The sequence below is a fragment of the Cupressus sempervirens genome, chromosome 10 (genome assembly GCF_028749045.1).
Source record: "Cupressus sempervirens isolate cs-2001-9-10 chromosome 10, ASM2874904v1, whole genome shotgun sequence".
Lineage (NCBI taxonomy): Eukaryota > Viridiplantae > Streptophyta > Pinopsida > Cupressales > Cupressaceae > Cupressus > Cupressus sempervirens.
Window position 1 is genome coordinate 425452681 of NC_143127.1, and position 18954 is coordinate 425471634.

General features: G+C 34.1%; 1 protein-coding gene and 1 long non-coding RNA gene across 3 annotated transcripts in view; one reads left to right on the top strand and one right to left on the bottom strand.

The window, feature by feature from the left end:
• Positions 1–9541: 9541 nt before the first annotated feature.
• LOC149534521 (uncharacterized) lies at positions 9542–9997 on the bottom strand. Its single transcript, XR_016357451.1, has 2 exons — positions 9871–9997; positions 9542–9776 (listed from the first exon to the last, which is right to left on the bottom strand). It is a non-coding gene; the product is annotated as an uncharacterized LOC149534521 (long non-coding RNA).
• Positions 9587–18954, top strand: part of LOC149534522 (uncharacterized) — a 32244-nt gene continuing 22876 nt past the window's right edge. Inside the window, exon 1 of one of the 2 annotated variants that reach the window (XM_089805842.1) lies at positions 9587–10178. The gene's annotated coding sequence lies outside the window, so the exon portion shown is untranslated. Of the gene's footprint in view, positions 10184–18954 lie in introns of both variants that reach the window. The other variant, XM_089805843.1, reaches the window with a different exon arrangement.

Sequence of the window (18954 nt, forward strand, 5' to 3'; positions counted from 1 at the left end):
ACACCTCATAAGAAAAAAAAGCCAGATTCTGCCTCTATCTATAAGCTAGATCCCAAGGGGTATTTTGGAGAAAATCCCCAACCTAGTTCTGATACACCCAAAATTGGAACTAAGGTGAATTTGAGACTAGCTAAGGTAGCGAAGAGAACCCCTCAGCAAGAAAATCCAGAGTCACAAGCAGAACATGAGGATTTAGCATTGCCTCTTCAAGATAACTGACTAGAGGTGTCTTCTATTCTAATTGAAGATACTAGAGAAGTCAACATTGGTTCTTCAGAGATCCCCAGACTTGTTCACATTGCTACATCCTTATCACAAGACCAAGCTAACCTCCTCTTTGAGGTCTTAAGAGAGAACATTGGCCGATTTGCATGGTCATATCAGGACATGCCAAGACTTGATCCAAAGCTTGTAGTTCATCATCTTGTAGTCGATCCAAAGATCAAGCCTGTCAGACAAAAGCTTAGAAAAATGCACCCCAAGGTAGCATTACTGGTCAAAGCTGAATTAGAAAGAATGTTAGCTGCTAAGGTTATCTAACCTATCGAATACTCAAAGTGGATCTCCAACATGGTCCCTGTCACTAAGCCTTCCAGTGACATCAGAATCTGCACTGATTTCAGAGATCTTAACAAAGCTTGTCCAAAAGATGATTTTCCCTTGCCCAACATACATATGATTGTGGATCTTACAGTTGGACATGAAATTTTGTCCCTCATGGATGGATTTTTTGGGTATAACCAAATCAAGATTGCAGAAGAGGATTAGCATAAGACAACATTCACTACCCCTAGGGAACCTTTTGCTACAACATGATGCCTTTTGGTCTAAAGAATGCTGGGGCTACCTATCAAAGAGCTATGACAGCCATTTTCCATGATCTTATCCATAACATTTTGGAGGATTATGTGGATGATATCTTGGTTAAATCTCACATCTTCATGGATCATCTTACTAACTTGGACAAAGTCTTTGATAAGTTAACCAAATATCATCTCATGCTGAATCCCAAGAAATGTTTCTTTGGGGTCACATCTGGCAAGCTTCTAGGCTTTATAGTTTCTAAGCGAGGTATAGAGATCAACCCCAAGAAGGTCAAGGCTATCTTAGACATGCCTCCTCCCCAGACATTGTGGCAGCTTCACTCTCTTCAGGGAAAGCTTCAATCCGTCTGGTGCTTCATCTCCTAGCTTGCAGATAAGTGTACACCATTTGCACATTTACTGAAGAAGGATGAGAACTTCAAGTGGGATCCTTTATGTCAGCGCAACTTCGATCAGCTCAAGCAGTATCTCACAAATCCCCCTATCTTGGTTCCACCAATTCCTGGTCATCCCTTGATCTTGTACATATCAGCAATGCCTACTGCTCTAGGAGCACTTCTAGCACAGCTTGATGACTACAGCAGAGAAAGAGCCATCTACTACATCAGTAGAAACCTAGTTGGTTATGAACTCAATTGTACTCCTATGGAAAAAGCTTGTTTGGCAATTGTTTTCTCAACTCAAAAGCTTCGCTACTACATGCTAAGTCATACCATCCAACTAGTCTCCAAGATAGACCCTCTCAAATATATGCTCTCTAGAACAACACTTATAGGCCATCTGGTCAAATGGGTTATGCTCCTTAGCGAATTTGACATCCAATATGTGAACAGAAAGGCAATCAAAGGGCAAGCTATAGCAGCTCATCTAGCTGATGCGCCTCTAGTAGATGCATATCCTTTGATCACAGAATTTCCAGATGAGCATATCTGTCTAATTGAAGAATAGCCCCCATGGAAACTTTATTTTGATGGCTCACACACATCTCATGGATCAGGGGCAGGAATATTGTTGGTCACACCTCAAGGAGATTACATTCCAAAAGCCTTCAAGCTATAATTCCCTAGCACCAACAATATAGCTGAATATGGAGCTCTCATAGAAGGATTAAAGATAGCTGCAGAATGGAATATTACTAAGTTACAAATCTTTGGCGATTCTCAGCTCATCTTCAAGTAAGCCCTAAATGAATATCAAACCAAAGATGAAAAGCTATTACCCTACAAAGAGCTAGTTGATCAGCTAACCCATCATTTTATAAAGCTTCAGTTTACACAAGTGCCTCGAATTCAAAACAAGGCAGCAGACGCTATGGCTACTATCGGCTCACTCTTGGAAATTCCCCAAGTAGCTACATAGTATGAGTTGTTAGTTGAGTAGCTCCTCACACCTGCCTATGTGAATGAGGATTCAAACCATGTTAGTATCTTGGTTGGTCCCCAATCCCCTTGGTACCATGAGATTTACGCTTACCTTAACGATGGTATCATATCCCCTCACCTCACACATACCCAACGCCAGAACCTCATTCGAAAATCATCCCGCTATGTTATCATAGCCAATACCCTATATCGTCAGGGTTATCACAATACTCTCTCTCGATGTTTAGATGAAAATGAGGCCGTGATGGCGTTAAAAGAAGTACACTCCAGACTTTGTGGTGCCCACACGAGTGGTATTATCCTAGTGCAACAAATCCTTAGAGCGGGCTACTATTGGCCTACCATTGAAGAAGACTCCTGTGACTTTGTCAGAAAGTGTCTCCCATGTCAGCAGCACACAAATCTTTTGCACACTCCAGCACAAGATCTACAGCCTATTGCACCACCTTGGCCTTTCGCTTGTTGGGGCCTTGATCTAGTTGGAACTATCACACCTCTCTCATCTGATGGACATAAATGGATAATAACAGCTACAAACTATTTCACTAAATGGGTGGAAGCAGTCCCCCTAGTCTCAGCTACAAGAGTTCAGGTCTCCAATTTCATCTTGTACCACATTGTTTGCCGCTTCGGCATCCCATCCACCATCTTCACTAACCACAGAGGTAACTTTGAAAATCTCAACATGGAAGAATTATGCACTTCCCTCTGCATCCATCACCACTTTTCTAGCCCATATTTCCCACAAGGTAACGGCCAGGCAGAGACAACTAACAAAACCCTCCTCAAAATTCTAAAGAAAGTTGTCAGTGATTTCGACCGCAATTGACACCTACAAATAAATCCAGCCCTATGGGCCTATCAAACCTCCTTCCATACATCCACATGCACAACTCCATACTCCCTAGTCTATGGTGCTGAAGTGGTACTACCCATAGAGGTTGAACTTTCCTCCTTGCGCATATCTTTGCAAGGGAAAATATATGATGAAGAATACAGAGTAGCTAGACTCACCCAGTTGGATCTCTTAGACAAGAAGCGACAACAAGCCTATGATCATCTCACAATCTATCAAACTCATCTCAAAAGAAATTTCAATAAGAAGGTGCTTCCACAAAACTTTCAGCCGGGCGACATGGTCCTCAAAGAAAATATGAAAGTCCAAGTTGATCGAGAAAAGAAAGGCAAGTTTGAATCTACCTGGCTTGGTCCTTATGTTGTCACTGCCTCCTTTGGCTCTGGAGCCTATCAGCTATCTACACCAGAAGGAGAACTCTTGAATGATCCTACTAACATCATTCATCTCAAGAAGTTCTATGCTTGAAGATCCTTGGTATACCCAGCTTTTGAAAAATACAAAAAAATAGTAAAGAGAAATAAGCGTCCAATGGTGAAAACTTGGCAATTCAAGCGCCTTGGATAGGTACCTTGGTGAAAATATGGTAATTCAGGTGCCTTGTGTACTAACACTAATCCATTATCTATCACTATCCTGTTCCTCATCCATCCATTCACAATCCAATAAAACACCTGCTTGTTCCCTTGGTGTTCCGACCAAATATCCAAAATCTAATGAAGCTTGTAAATACCTCATGTACAACTTGTAAATCTTGTACTTGAACTTGTAAATCTTGTATCATCCCTTGTATCATAGCTTGTATATCCAAATCTTGTCCAAAGCTTGTACCATATTCCAGCTTGTATTATATGCAAAATCTTGTATCCTAGCTTGTATCCTATCACATGCACACAAAGAATCCCATTTTCCTTAAGCTTTTCGCAAACCATCTACCTATCCGCCTATCAAGTATTATAGACATCCCACCCTTCACAAACATTTCCATCTCACAAAAATAAAACATGAACAACCTTGTACATTTGTAACATATCTTGGTTTGTCAGCTTGTACATCCTCTTTAGCTTAGTCCCATTGTATTTATCCAGCTTTCGTGTCAGTTCCTCCTTGATTAGCTTCTTGCACACATCACACAAATCTTGGTTAGCTATTCCAATGCATCCTTTAGCTATATCTCTTGTCACCAAAGTGTTATCCTTCTTAGTTCAGCTTGCCAGATGCATCACTCATCGAGATCCATCAGTTTAGGTGCTCTCCGATAGATCCTTCTAGGATATAGCTTTTCTGATGTTTGATCTTGGTCCTTTAGTACCTCATCCTACTCATCTCGTTGGCAAATGGTTCTCTTTTGGATTTTCTCTTTCTTTTGATATGGAATCTTCCCTTTTGGGTCTTGCAATATCTTTTCCAAGCAATCCTTTTGTTCCCTCCTCAAGGTTGCCATGATCTTCCATATCATGGTCTACTGTGAATGGGGCAATCTGAGCGTAAGGTCTTGATCAAGTCTTTTGTTTTTTTTTCTTTTCTACTTGTGGGTTACCCAGTGTTGGTTCCACGCTGCTTCCTCCGGGACTCATGTGTGATGCTGGGGCAATCCTTGCGTGTTTGTTTTGAGTTAGTTCCTCAGTCCTCTGGACGGTTGGTGAAAAGGCCTTGATGTTCTTGGTAACCTTGGCAATTAACCAACAGTCCTATAGCAAATCTAGTGCTCAACTACATGGTGGTACTTCTCTTTGAAGTATCTCCCTACTCAAAAAGCTTCAATGGTTTCTCTTCATCTCCATTATTCCCCATCCATATCCAGCATATGTCTCTCCTACCCCAGCTTATGTATCAGTATCTCTTTAAATCAATCATCACTCTTAACTTTAGGGATCCACAATCCTAGTCTTAGGGATTCACCAATCCAATCAATCCACCAAGCCTCATCTTTCGAGATCCACAATCCTAGTCCTAGGGATCTCTGAAACCCATCTTCCGCCAATCTGACTCTTTGAAATCCTGTTGCATCAACTTTATCATCCCATCATCCCTTCCCTTATCCTGGATTCCTTTTTATGGCGCTCCACTCCTTCATTCTCCATCTCCCTTGAAGTCTTAAGCTTGCTTCCTCTTGTGCATTTGATTCTCCTTTATCATTCTCCCATAGTGAGAGTTTGAGCTAATTCAGCCCCTTCTCTTTGCCAATCTGAGTCTCCTTGCTCATCCCAGATTCTTGATTTTTTCAAGAAGCTGTCGAGCCTCACTTTCTCTCCCTGCCGCCTTCTTGAGGGGGCATCTCGCAGTCCATTCTCTCCTCTTCTGCTCTAGCCTTGGGCATCTTATTTTCTTATTTTTGATGCCATGCTAGTTGCGGCATCACATCAAAGAGGGGTAAAATGTAGACACCTAAAATCCTTTAGAAAATAAAGTATTTTTATTTTCTGAAAAAGTCCCTGATGACATCATCATTTATTAATTAATTAATTATTTAATTAATTAATTTATTTTTATGCCATTAAATCCCTTTATCTTAATTAAAAATATTTAATTAAGGAATCCCTCCCAAAAATGTTTAAAGCTTATTTAAACATTATTTCCTTATTAATTAATTAATTAATAAATGGACCAAAAAATTCAAAATAAATATTTAATTTATTTTTTGCCTAAAATTTGGTCAAATTCCTTAAGATCACTAACCTCTTCCAAAATCTTCTAATCCTTCTTTAATTTCGATTAAAGGCTAATCCCATCATTTTCTACCCTTAATCCCAACTCAAAATATTTAATTAAGGTTAAATATTAATCCTCATGTTTATTAAAAATGTTTTAATGAGTATCTCCTCAACCCAAACCCATGAAATAAATAAAACTTTATTTATTTCCTAAAAAACCTTTTATCCTCATCCTAGGAAATTCTAGACTCTTCTAGAAGGACTTTATCCTCTTCCTAAGCCTATCTCTAAACCTCCATTTTAGCCTAATCCACCCCATCCACCCATACTAACCAAGCTTAGTCTAATCCTAAATCACCTCTAATCCCCAATCCCCCCCCCCCCCCCCCCCAACCTTGTCACATTCCCTAAGCAAGCTTAAGACTTTCCTAAGCCAAGCAAAGTCAACAATCTCAACTCCCTCCAAAATATTCCAGCCATGAATGCTCTTACAAGGCCATAAAGACTCTTACAAACCCATTCATTGCTCTTACAAGCCATTTATGAGGGTCTTTAAGGCCTTGAGCCTCCTTTTTTGACTCATCCTTGCCCTTTCCTCCATCCACTCATCCTATGACATGTGTCACTCCCTGATTGGCTGTAAGGAAGCACAATCCATGTGCTCTCCTCTCATGCAATCTAAGCCCTCCATGAGTTTTTCCCCATCCTTGCATCTTAGCCCTCAAACCTTCAAGCCCTTAGCCTATAAATTGAATCCCCTCCCAAACCATTTCATCACAACCTTTAAGCCAAAGTTATAATGCTAGTTTGAGAAACAAAGCCTTTAACCATGAATATTTTTATTGTTTCTCTTATTCCTAATTTTTAGCACATTTGTTATCTATTTTGTTCAAAGTGCTTTTTGAACACTTCAATTATTGTATATGGATTTTAGAATAGAAAACTATATATTATTATAATATAATCAATTATTTATATTTCTTATTTTTTAGAACTATTCTAGATAGTTTGTTTGATTAGAAAGAAATACATTGAATTTTTTTTAAAAATATTTTAATCATTTACTTTAATTATTTATTACAACTCTCAGATAGTGTTATTCCCTCCAATTCTTCAACTTTTGTTTGAAAGATTTATAATATTTTAATATATTAAATTTTTTTATGTTGTATTTATTTCATTCTTCCATTACTAATATTTATTAAATAGTTCTTTCAATTATCATTATTTAAATTTTAATATTATATTATAATTTTTAAAAAAATTATTATAAAAAAATTGAATACATTTCTTATCAAATTATATAGCATAATACACAAAAATTATTGTTTCAATTATTATATTTAATAATATATTGTCAAAGTATAAAAATTATTATTCAACTTATTTCTTATATATTATAATGTGTGAATCTTATGTGAATTAATGTGTTGGTTACAAAAATTGATGCTTCTTAATTTGAACAATTTGCCACAACTACATGATTGTACAAAATCAATTATATATAAAATATATTTGAAAAATATTGAATATCACTATTAAAAACTATGAAAGTACACGTTAATATATTTGATACATATAATAAATATATAATAAAATTACAACTAAATTTATATCAAAATTAAAGCTAATACTAGTAAAGGCATGTACTAAGCCACTATGTGGCACTTGTTATGTGTTGTGAATTATTATTATTGTTTATTAATCATTAAGCTTGAGTAGACTCAAACTCAAGACCTCCCAAATAAGAGGCTCACAATTTTCTTGTTATGTTATAGGCTCTTGCCTTTAGTATGATACATTAGTAATTATTAGTTAGGAATTAAATTAAATAATTTGCAAAAGAAATTTTCAATATATTAGTTAATTATTTTTTTCTTTTTAACAATGGAAAAATAGATAATATAATTTGGAATTTTTTTTTTCACTAAAAGAGGGGTAAAATTTTTAATGAATATCAAAGAGAGCTGAACAACACAAGAAACAAAGAGAACTACATAGCTTTATCTTGGTCCACAAGTTGAACTAGCATCTGAGATAAATCAAGGGGAAGCATCCTATGATCAAGAATATTCCAAGCCGGCCCCTGCTCAGAGGCCCATTTAGCCAAACAATTAGCCACACCATTCCACTCACGAGGGATATGCATAAAAGATACAGAATCCAGAGAATTGCATTACTGAATGATCTGCTGAATAACCAGAGCCAAATGCCAATCCACATGCACAAGGTTCTTATTATGCAATAAGTTCACAATCACCTGCGAGTCAGTCTCACAAATGATTCTTTTCCAGCCACGTTGACAACACTGTTCCACTGCAACCAAGATAGCCAGGGCTTTCATGAGGTTATTAGTATGATAACCCTTGTATACAGAAAACATAAACTGAATATCACTAGAACTATCACGCCCAACTCCCCCAATACCAGCCGGACTAGGATTTCCCTGAGAAGAACCATCAGTGTTGATTTTAAGAGTGCCCGCCTTAGGAGGAGACCAATGTCCCTTACGATTAACACGCTGTTGCTTAGCTCTATTCCTAGAGCAGGTGTGGGGGATCGAGGGAGAGCAGCCCTGGAGAGGAAAGAAGAGGCGAGAATAAATACCAGCATCAGTAGGATCCAAACCCCCACTGATGTCACATTTAGCTAGGAGTGTTTCCTGAAGAGAATTAACAATTTTCCACCACAGGTGCCTGATCTCAAACTTCAAATCATGAAAGATCCTCCTATTCCTCTCAAGACAAACATGCCATAAAATAAGGGGAGGGCTGATAGTCTAAGCAACTTGAAGAAAAGAAGTCTTGGAAGGGGAATGGCCCAAACGGCCCCAGAATTCAAACAAAGAGGAAACATGATAGCACGTGCATCCCCACACACTCCACCAGAAGTGCCAAATCTGTTTGGCAAAGGGGCATTGGAAAAAAAGGTGAGATATAGTCTCTTCACTATTGCAACAAAGAACACAGATGGAAGGCCCTTGGAAGCCTCGCTTGCAAAGATTATCCCAAGTGAGACAACGATTATAAACCAAAATCCAAAGGAAAAAGTTACACTTAGGCCATGAAAAACTATTCCAAACTTTCTTCCACCAAGAGACCTCCACCTCACCAAAAAGCTGCTTCGTCAACGCAAGGTACCCAGAAGAAACATAATACTTGCCAGAAGAAGCACCTCTCCAAGCTAAAACATCAGGGTCATGCAATGAGCTACACTCCCTAGAAGCCAATATAATTTGGAATGTTAAGTAATGCATAAAATATTATTTAGTCATAACAAATTAGTTTGGATAATTTTAGTGATTGATTTCTAAGAAACACAATGATAAATTGATTTAGATTTAATATTTTAAAAAAAAATACAATCTCTTATGAACTCCCTGCTAGTTAATTAATTGTATCTTACCTTTATATAATAAATTTATTAGAATACTTAATAATTATTATATTATTTCACATTATAAATTAATTACAACAAGTAGCTACTAGAGACACTTTTTTTGTGTTTGCAAATATTTACTACTAAGACGTGTGGAAAAGTAAGAATTCTTTTGCCAACAATTTGATCTTAGAATATTTACACATAAAAGTATCCTAAATAATATAATAATTAAAAAAAAAAGTTAGATCCAAATATTTAAAATATCTAAAATTTGCCTAAAAAATTGATTAATGTTCTCCTTTTTACATTTTTCTTCAACAACATTTTAAATGTATTGCTCAATCATAACCAATATATATGGATAGATAGATTTGAAAATACACATAGACTTTAGAACAATAAAATAAATATAAAATAAAAATATGTTAAATTCTAATTAGTAATTAATCTTAATCATCCATTAAAATAATAAATAAGAAATTCAACATTGAATGGGTCCTTGGTCTAGCAAAGCTCCCACAACATAACAGATGAGATCCGATAGGAGGCACCTCGCAGGTCTGAATCCTCCATGAACAAGTACAACTACAATATTATTTTGGTATTTTATATTAAAAGCAAATGATTCTCCCATATTCTCCGACTCCTGCGTTGTACTGGCGGAATTTGAATCTGGACGCTGGACAGACAAATAATTCACGTCAATTAACAGAGCAGGGAGATCGGTAGAAAAGCAAAGTATAAAGGATTTTTTGCTTTTATCTTTTCCGTACCGAGTCTTAAACCTGCTACGAAGCAAGCGAAGAGAAAATGCCTCCTTTCCGACATTCAGTTCCGAGATGTAGGAGCACAACAAAATCTCCATCAGCAAACCTGAAGATTCACCAGTACATCAAATTCATTTCCGAATTTAAGGATTCTCGTCCAGCAGAAGGAACAGGGGAGCCAAAGCGAGAGCATTTCTTTTGGCGAAGTAATACGTGCCCTGAAGTTGTGCTATACTGCAGCAGCCGCTTGTGAAATGGAGTTGTAGCTGTCGTAGCAGTTGAAGAATGAACGCTGCCGACAAATCTTCTTTTCAGTAAGGTCTAGGGATTTAATTTTTTGTATATTCTGCTTTTCGCTGAAGTTGATTTTCTGCAAATCTGGTTTTTAGTGAAGTTGAAGAATTTTTTTTTTCTGTATATATGCTTTTCGTGAAGTTGAGGAATTTTATTTTCTGCGAATCTGGTTTTCAGTGAAGTTGAGATCTGTTTTTCGATGGAGTTGAGGTATTTTATTTTGTGCAAATCTGCTTTTGGGTGAAATCGAGAGATTTTCTTTTCAGCAAATCTGCTTTTGGTGAAGTTTAGGGGTTTTATCGGAGTTTCTAACGTTTTAGTTTTCAATTTTTAGAAATCTCTCGTCATGCAATTAGCCGTACATCGCTTTCCTCATGTGATCAATGCCTGTTTGTTCCCTCTCTAAAATGCAGAGCTCTCATTTTCGTTTTCATTTTTCTGAGGGTCGAACCAGCAAAGTAGTACTGTGGTAAAAAAAGCTGTCAAAAAAGGGAAATACTTAAATATAATAGAATAATTTGTATTATTTTTATAATATAAAAAATTAGGTATAATGGAATATTTTAATACAAATTATTCTATTTATTATTATTGTATTATATTATGTACAATTAATTAATTATTTTGTTCCAATCAAAATATTTGATTTTTCTAAATTTTAAAATAATTCTAAGTTTAATAAAGTTTCAATTTCTATCTTTGAAATACTTAAAATAGAATAAATTATTTATTCACAATTTCATTGGTTGAAAGAAAATTGTGCTATACGGATGTTCTTTTTTGGAGACTTTCTTAATATTTCAAATTTTCAGCCTAAAATTTTGTATATGATTTTATTATAGCAAATTTTTAGCCTAAAAATTTGTGTATATTATGATGTTCATTACAAAACTATAACTATGAACACATTACATATATTACATATGATTTAATCCTAACTACTAATTATGAATGTCATGTATTTTCGAATTTTTAGTCAAAAATTTTATATATGTTATGATGCTCATTACAAAACTATAACTATGAACTTATTAGCATGCGCATTACAAAATTATAACTATGAACATATTACATAATTTATTCCTAACCACTATAATTTCATGTATATTATGATTCTTACTACAAAACTATAATTCTATCATCTTACATATAACTTGTTCTTACTATTACTAATAATAAATTTTAATTATATTTATACATTTTCTTTAATGAAAATCATAAGTCTATGCTTTAATATTTTTATGACAAAGTAATTTAATACAACTGTTTCAATTGTAACTAACAATTTTTTTTTTTAATAAAAAAAAGAGACTTTTGTCACTTTCCTTTGTACACTTCAAACATTTAATCGTCTATTTTATCTTAAACATGTTACTCTTATTTTATTATAAATTATATTATTAAAAGAGACTTTTGTCACTTTCCTTTGTACACTTCAAACATTTAATCGTCTATTTTATCTTAAACATGTTACTTTTATTTTATTATAAATTATATTATTAAAAAAATTATTAGTATGCTATTTTAGAAATTATATTATTATTAATTACTAAAATTAAATGGCAAATAGAATTAAGATTTTTTTGAAAGCAAACCATTTATAGAATTAGTATTTCATAATATAGAAGTTTTGATTATTATATTATTTTTAAAAAAATAATAAATTTAATGAATTATGAGTAGTATTAAAAATATTACTTTTTAACAATTTATCATGATTATTACTATTTTTGATCTTTCGCATTTTTATGATTAAATAGAAAGATTGTATTGTTTTTATATTAAAAAAGGTAGCAAGATATTGTTCATTATTATTTAATTTCTTAATGAAAAATAAATGTGTTATTTATGTATATAATGTTCTTTTTGAAATCTTTATATCATTTGTTTTATTGAACGATTAATGTTATAAGATATTACTATTCATATTCAACCATAATTATAATTATATTAGTTGAAATTTTCATAATTATTTAATTTTTAATAAAATATTAATTATTTAATTATGAACAACAAATATAATTATATAAATTGTTCAATTTCCTTTTCCACAAATTCATTTTATTCAATTAGATAATTGTACATTATGATATTTCACTCAAAACTTAAGTTTTTATAATAATTATAGAACTCTAATATTATCATTATGAATATATCATTTCATCTATATAATAATTCATATTTTCAATATAAAAACAACTTTTTAAAATTAAATAAACTTGATTAGAAAAGTTATTCTCTTTACTCCATATATTTTAAACTTAAACTTTATTGATAAGTAGGAGATAATTTCCACAGCTAGTCAAATTGTGATATGAATATCAGGATTTAACTGTGTGATTTTGAGTCAAACTCGATGACCCATATTTCATGAGTAGTGATTCAACATGAATCCATCTCTCATGAGAATAAATGGAACACTTAGCACTCATTGGATCTAGGTGATGCTCACCCCTGTGCTTCACCCCTGTGAGCATCACCTAGATCTAATGAGTGCTAAGTGTTCCATTTATTCTCATGAGAGATGGATTCATGTTGAATCACTACTCATGAAATATGGGTCATCGAGTTTGACTCAAAATCACACAGTTAAATCCTGATATTCATATCACAATTTGACTAGCTGTGGAAATTATCTCCTACTTATCAATTGATGAGCTTAAGGGGCTTTCTAATGAATGGTTCATAAGGCACAACACTTGGTGAAGGTTTTGCAAATGGGGTTGCAAGCTTTGGGTTTAACTAAGGAGGAAACTCCGTAGTTAAGCGCGCTCAGGCTGGAGTAGTACTGGGATGGGTGACCTCCCGGGAAGTCCCGGTGCTTCACCCCTGTGAGCATCACCTAGATCCAATGAGTGCTAAGTGTTCCATTTATTCTCATGAGAGATGGATTCATGTTGAATCACTACTCATGAAATATGGGTCATCGAGTTTGACTCAAAATTACACAGTTAAATCCTGATATTCATATCACAATTAAACTTTATTCTAAAGATATTGTCTTTGCTTCATAGATTTTAAGATATTCCTCCTTATATAGGATATTTGTATTTATAATTGTTAGTAACATGCTTTAAAAAAAAAAAAAAAAGCAAAAGTGGACGTGCCACTAATATATATTAGTATATAATAGAATGGTTCAAAAACTCAATCGGGAAAGAACCATAAAGAAAACTTGATATCACTGTTTGAGAAAGTGAAGTCAAAAAGTAAGTGCAACTGCCATCTTGAGACACCCTCCAAAATCCCAAAGACAACCTAAACTACACTAAACATTACATATGCTGGCACAAAACTCTTTACATATGTTGAGTATATTGTTTGTCAATTGCGATGAGTTTTTGCAAGTTATTATCATGCCGAAACAAGCCCATTGATTTATTTGTTTCAATGTCTAGACCATCACACTCCCGATTGGCCATGAAATCCGCCAGTGTCATGTTCCTTTGCGAAGGGTACTTGACATGCATATTTCTTGAAAGGTATCTAATATCAGCTAAATTTGTTGTAATATATATGCTAATCTCCAATTATGTGATTCCCACTTAATACATGCATTGATAATAACCATTGAGTCACCTTCCACTTGTATGTACTGAAATCTGCCTTTTCTAGCAAGAACTAATCTTGCAAATAACACTTGCGCTTCAGCCATATTATTAGTACCTTGCTGGAATGGAGAAGATTTAACTGCTAATACCTCGCCCAATTCCAGATATATCGAGATTACCATGCGAGTAACCATCAAAATTTAATTTTACAAAACCTGGGCTAGGTGGATACCAATGCACTGCAGCTCTGTCTTGGACACCTTGATTTGAAGAGCTATGAGACCAGCCAATAGGAATATGTATGCCTTTCCATTCATGAATGGCTATGCTGTCCCAATTAGATAATACTAGATTTCATTGGACTTTCAAATGACTAGCATTAACTACCTCAGAAATAGATATTTCTATATTTTAACATGCTTATTATTATTATCATATTATAACTTTATACTAGATAATGATCCTAATGCCATTATTTTGGGGGACGTGTGGAAAGCAATGACCACATAGTTATAGAGCAATTTCAAACATTTGCTTCAGGGAAGTAGAGATTTTACGATGATTTTAAAATGTTTTAATTCGTTGAAACTTTTGAACTTACAATGGTTTCTTTTGAAAATACAAAGTTTCTATTTAATTATTGTATTTTGACTATCTTGAATCTTTTTGTTTATAAAGGGGCTTTTAATATTTTTTATTTAATAAAATTAATAGGAATGTGGATCGTTACCTATGAACATTAGTGGATATATAATGAAACATTAGCTCGAAGGAGGTCACGTGAGCATTTTATTGCTTATAAATTTTGTTTTAATCTTATGTATGAGTATAGTTCATTGAATAAATTTTAGTTTTTTAAATCTTGCATGAGTTGGTGTGTGTGAAACAGTTTGAATTAAAAAGGAAATCGTGCTATTATGTAGTAAAAGTTAGATAAAAAATATTTGTATCTTATATCTTGTTGATGCAAATTTATTTAATGTGATCATAAGTTTTGATGTAATAACATGACTTTGAATAAGACCTAAAAGAAAATTGATGATAAACACATGCTTGTATGAAGGTTACTAAATCTTATCGCAATGCTAGTTTTGAACAATATGATAGGATAAAATATCTTGAGCACTTAATGCTTGAGAGCTTGAGGTTAATGTGTAATTGAGTTGGATGGATGCAAATAGGGTAGGGTAAGCTTGTTTTTATACCTCTCCCTAGAAATTTGGTTTTGTAATTTTGAAGAGATCCAAAATAGAAGAAGTTTTCCTCTTTTTGCAAACTAGTTGTTGGGTGATTAAAATTTGGGCTCTGACTATTGGAACAAGGTCAACCTAGGCCTCCTTGATATGTCAATGAAGGTAAGATCAAGGACCAGGGGTTCTATATTTAGTGGAGATGGCTGAATTTTAACCTATTTGAGTAGGCCAACACATAGACATGTGAGGCTATACACATTGAAATGATACCTAAGCATGCATTAACATATGAAACATTAGTGGATATATAATGAAACATTAGTTCCAAGGAGGTCACGTGACCATTTTATTGCTCATAATTTTCTTTTAATCTTACCTAAGAGTGTAGTTTACTGAATAAATTTTAGTTTTTAAAATCTTGCACGAGTTGATGTGTGTGAAATAGTTTGAATTAAAAAGGAAATTATGCTATTACATGTAGTAAAAGTTAGATCTAAAATATTTGTATCTAATATCTTGTTGATGCAAATTTCTTTAATGTGATCATAAGTTTTTATGTAATAACATGACTTCAGAATACCTAAAAGAAAATTGATGATAAACACATGCTTGAATGAAGGTTGTTAAATCCTGTTGCAATGTTAAGTTTGAACAATATAATAGGATAAAATGTCCTGAGCGTTTGATGCTTGAGAGCTTGAGGTTAATGTATAATTGAGTTGGATGGATGCAAATAGGGGAGGGTAAACTTGTTTTTATACCTCTCCCTAACAATTCGGTTTTGTAATTTTGAAGGGATCCAAAATAGAAGAAGTTTTCCTCTTCTTGCAAACTAGTTGTTGGGTGATTAGAATTTGGGCTTTGATTATTGGAACAAGGTCAACTTAGGTGTTCTTGATATGTTAATGAAGGCAAGATCAAGGACCAGGGGTTCTATATGTAGTGGAGATGGCTAAATTTTAACCAATTTGAGTAGGCCAACACATAGTCAAGCATGTGAGGCTATACACATTAAAATGATACCTAAGCGAGCATGAAAATTTGTAGGGATGCAATTTATGACACTACAACTTCGTTGTTAGTGTTAGGATTAATAGGACAAAAATAACAATTACAGGCAAATATAACCAATATTAGAAAATAATAAATTGCATAGAAGAGAACACAAGACACAAAGATTTAACGTAGTTCACCCAATCGCTGGGCTATGTCTACCAAACACCGAGTCAAATATTTTTATTATCCAATGATCACAACCTTATTACAACTCGTAATCCCTTACAATTCAATACCACCGCAAGAAGCTACATTCTCATCACATGTTATGAAATCCCTAAACCTAAGCCATTTTATACAAGCTTTTTTCCGCTTATAAAATTAGGGCTAGAATAAGTCATCGAATAGAAAAATAGTAGTTGGCGCCTTTTATATTTATAAAGTCGGTCAAGCTTTCGGGGGTAGCACCCCCAAAACTCCTGCGAGGGTGTTGCCCCTCGACCCCACCCTGTATTGCGATAGGGAGCGCACCTAGGGCTTTGCCTCAAGACCTTGCAAGGGGCATTGCCTCGGGAAACCACGTCAAATAAAGTGAGGAAAAAATAACCTACAAGTTTGATTAGGCCCCACATCACAACAATCAAGTTAGCATTGTTAGGGTTCATCATGTTTGTGTATAGTCCTAAAAAGCTAGCACCCATAATTGGATGCTTTAGGAACTATTAGGCCCTAGTTTAACAATTTTGAGGTTTGAATGTTCGTTATGCTTGATCCTCATAACCTATCCTTTCTTCTCTTGCACCTATTCTCTCTCCTTGATCTCTCCATGAAATTTGAACCTAGTTTACTTGGGACACACCACTAATGGTGATCTATCCTTGGGGTTTTGGGCCCAAATTTTGTTCAAAGCCCGATATCAGGGCATTCTTCCAAGGTTTCCAATTATGCTTGTCCTAGATCAGATTTGAATCTAAAATTAAGGGAGTACAATATAAAAGGACCTCCTCTCCCCTCATTTGGTATGAATCAATCAAGTACAAGCTATCCAACAAGAAATAAAGCAATCAAGTAGAGAAGTCAAGGATTTGGATTCAAGAATTGAAGGCAAATGTCCAATTCAACATTTCCAAGTATTCTTTTCTTTATGATCTATCAAATAAAATACAATCTTCACATATTGATGCAATTTTCTCTCTTATGATTCCCAAAAAGAGGAGTTCTCAATCAAGTAAGAAGACTGATTCATTTGTCCTTCTCCATCCTTTACACGTGGTCATCAAGCATATCTACATTCTTGATTTTGTTGTGACAATAATAGATTTATGCTTTATGAGGGCATCCTTGATTTTGCATCTCATTCCAAGGTTAACTCTTTGGATTCAAAGTTCATTCAAGCATCTTAATGGATTTGAGTGATTTCTACATCTAGTCATGAGGGTTTATGCAAGGTGAAATCAGCAATTTGCCTTTCTTCATTATTTCCTTTTATGGAATTTATATGATATTTTAAGATTGATTCCTAAACAAGGGTTTGATCAAGGTAAATCTCGTTTCCCTAATTTTTTGTGTGGGAATAGGTTACGGAGCTAAGATATTAGATTTGGGTAGTACATAAATAGTTGCAACTTTTGTGGGAAAAAATATTTGAAAGTGTTGAGAACATGTCGAGTTTTGACCTATCCTTGTCATATTTTACTAAAATTTCTAGACTAGGTGCATTACATCTTCTTATTTTTGTTTCTATTAGCTTCAGCTCAATATCAGTTTGTATTAGTCTATTTTGACCTACTTTTTAGTGACTTCTCTATTAAGTCTATTTAATCACTTAGTTATTCTCGTTTCATTCATTGCATCCCTTAAGGAATGACAAATCCTTATTCTCTATTAGTGTTTGAGTCACCTCTTGAGCCTATTGGGGATACTTCTTCCTTCCTAATGTGCAATCCATGAAATGGGAAAGTAATTCACTTAAGAAATTATATGTTGCATTGCTCTCCCCATTTTTCTATTGTATAGTTTGTGTAGACATTATTCAATATCTCATGAAGTTGTTTTATCTTTTTATTATTTGATTGTCCACGTGGATGTTCCTCTTGGACATGGTACTTAACATGTACATAACTCAAGTTACTTCTCTTTTTCGTATGGATTCATAATTTTTAGTACTTCAAAGAAATAAAAGCTTCATTAATTAGTGCGGATTGAGTTTTGAGGACTCTTATTATTGTTGGCTTTTCTTTTCATCACTTTTGCTTATGAAGATTTTTTATGTTAATCCAAACAAGTTTTACTATGGTTACCCTCAATAACATGCTTGTGTCGAGGCATAAATCAATCCTAGATCTTAAGAAGTCCACCAATATTCAAAAATTGATATAAATTAATTCTTGGAAAGGTTTATATATTAATTTAACCAATATTTGTTTTAGGTGTTAATACATTGGACTCAATTCTATAGTGTCAATTTTTTCTCGAGTCTCATTTTTTGTGTGTTCTGACCTACTTTTGGTTCACCATAAACTAATCGATTTGAGTAGCCTTTGTTTGTATCCCCATTTATTAAAATTGCCTATGTATTGCCATTGTTATCCTCTATGTACTTACAATTTAAAAAAATTCCAAAAATATTTTTAGTGTTGGTTATTTTTGTAATGAAACTTGCAGCCATATAATGACAATTTCCACATAACCGAAAAAGATGAATCTATACAAACAAGTATTTAGAATCCACATGCAAGAGAATAGAAAACATATTCAAATTTAGTGTTGGTTATTTTTGTAATGAAACTTGCAGCCATATAATGACAATTTCCACATAGCCGAAAAAGATGAATCTATACAAACAAGTATTTAGAATCCACATGCAAGAGAATAGAAAACATATTCAAATGACACAAGATATACCATGAGAAAGCCGTCGAGGGGTAAATTCAATCTTTAAAAGCATCAATAAACGTCTATTATCAAACAATAAAAAATAATAATACAATTACAAAGCCTCAATCAACACCTCTAAAATATAAGCCTCTCAATACATCCTCCATGTGTCCAAACAT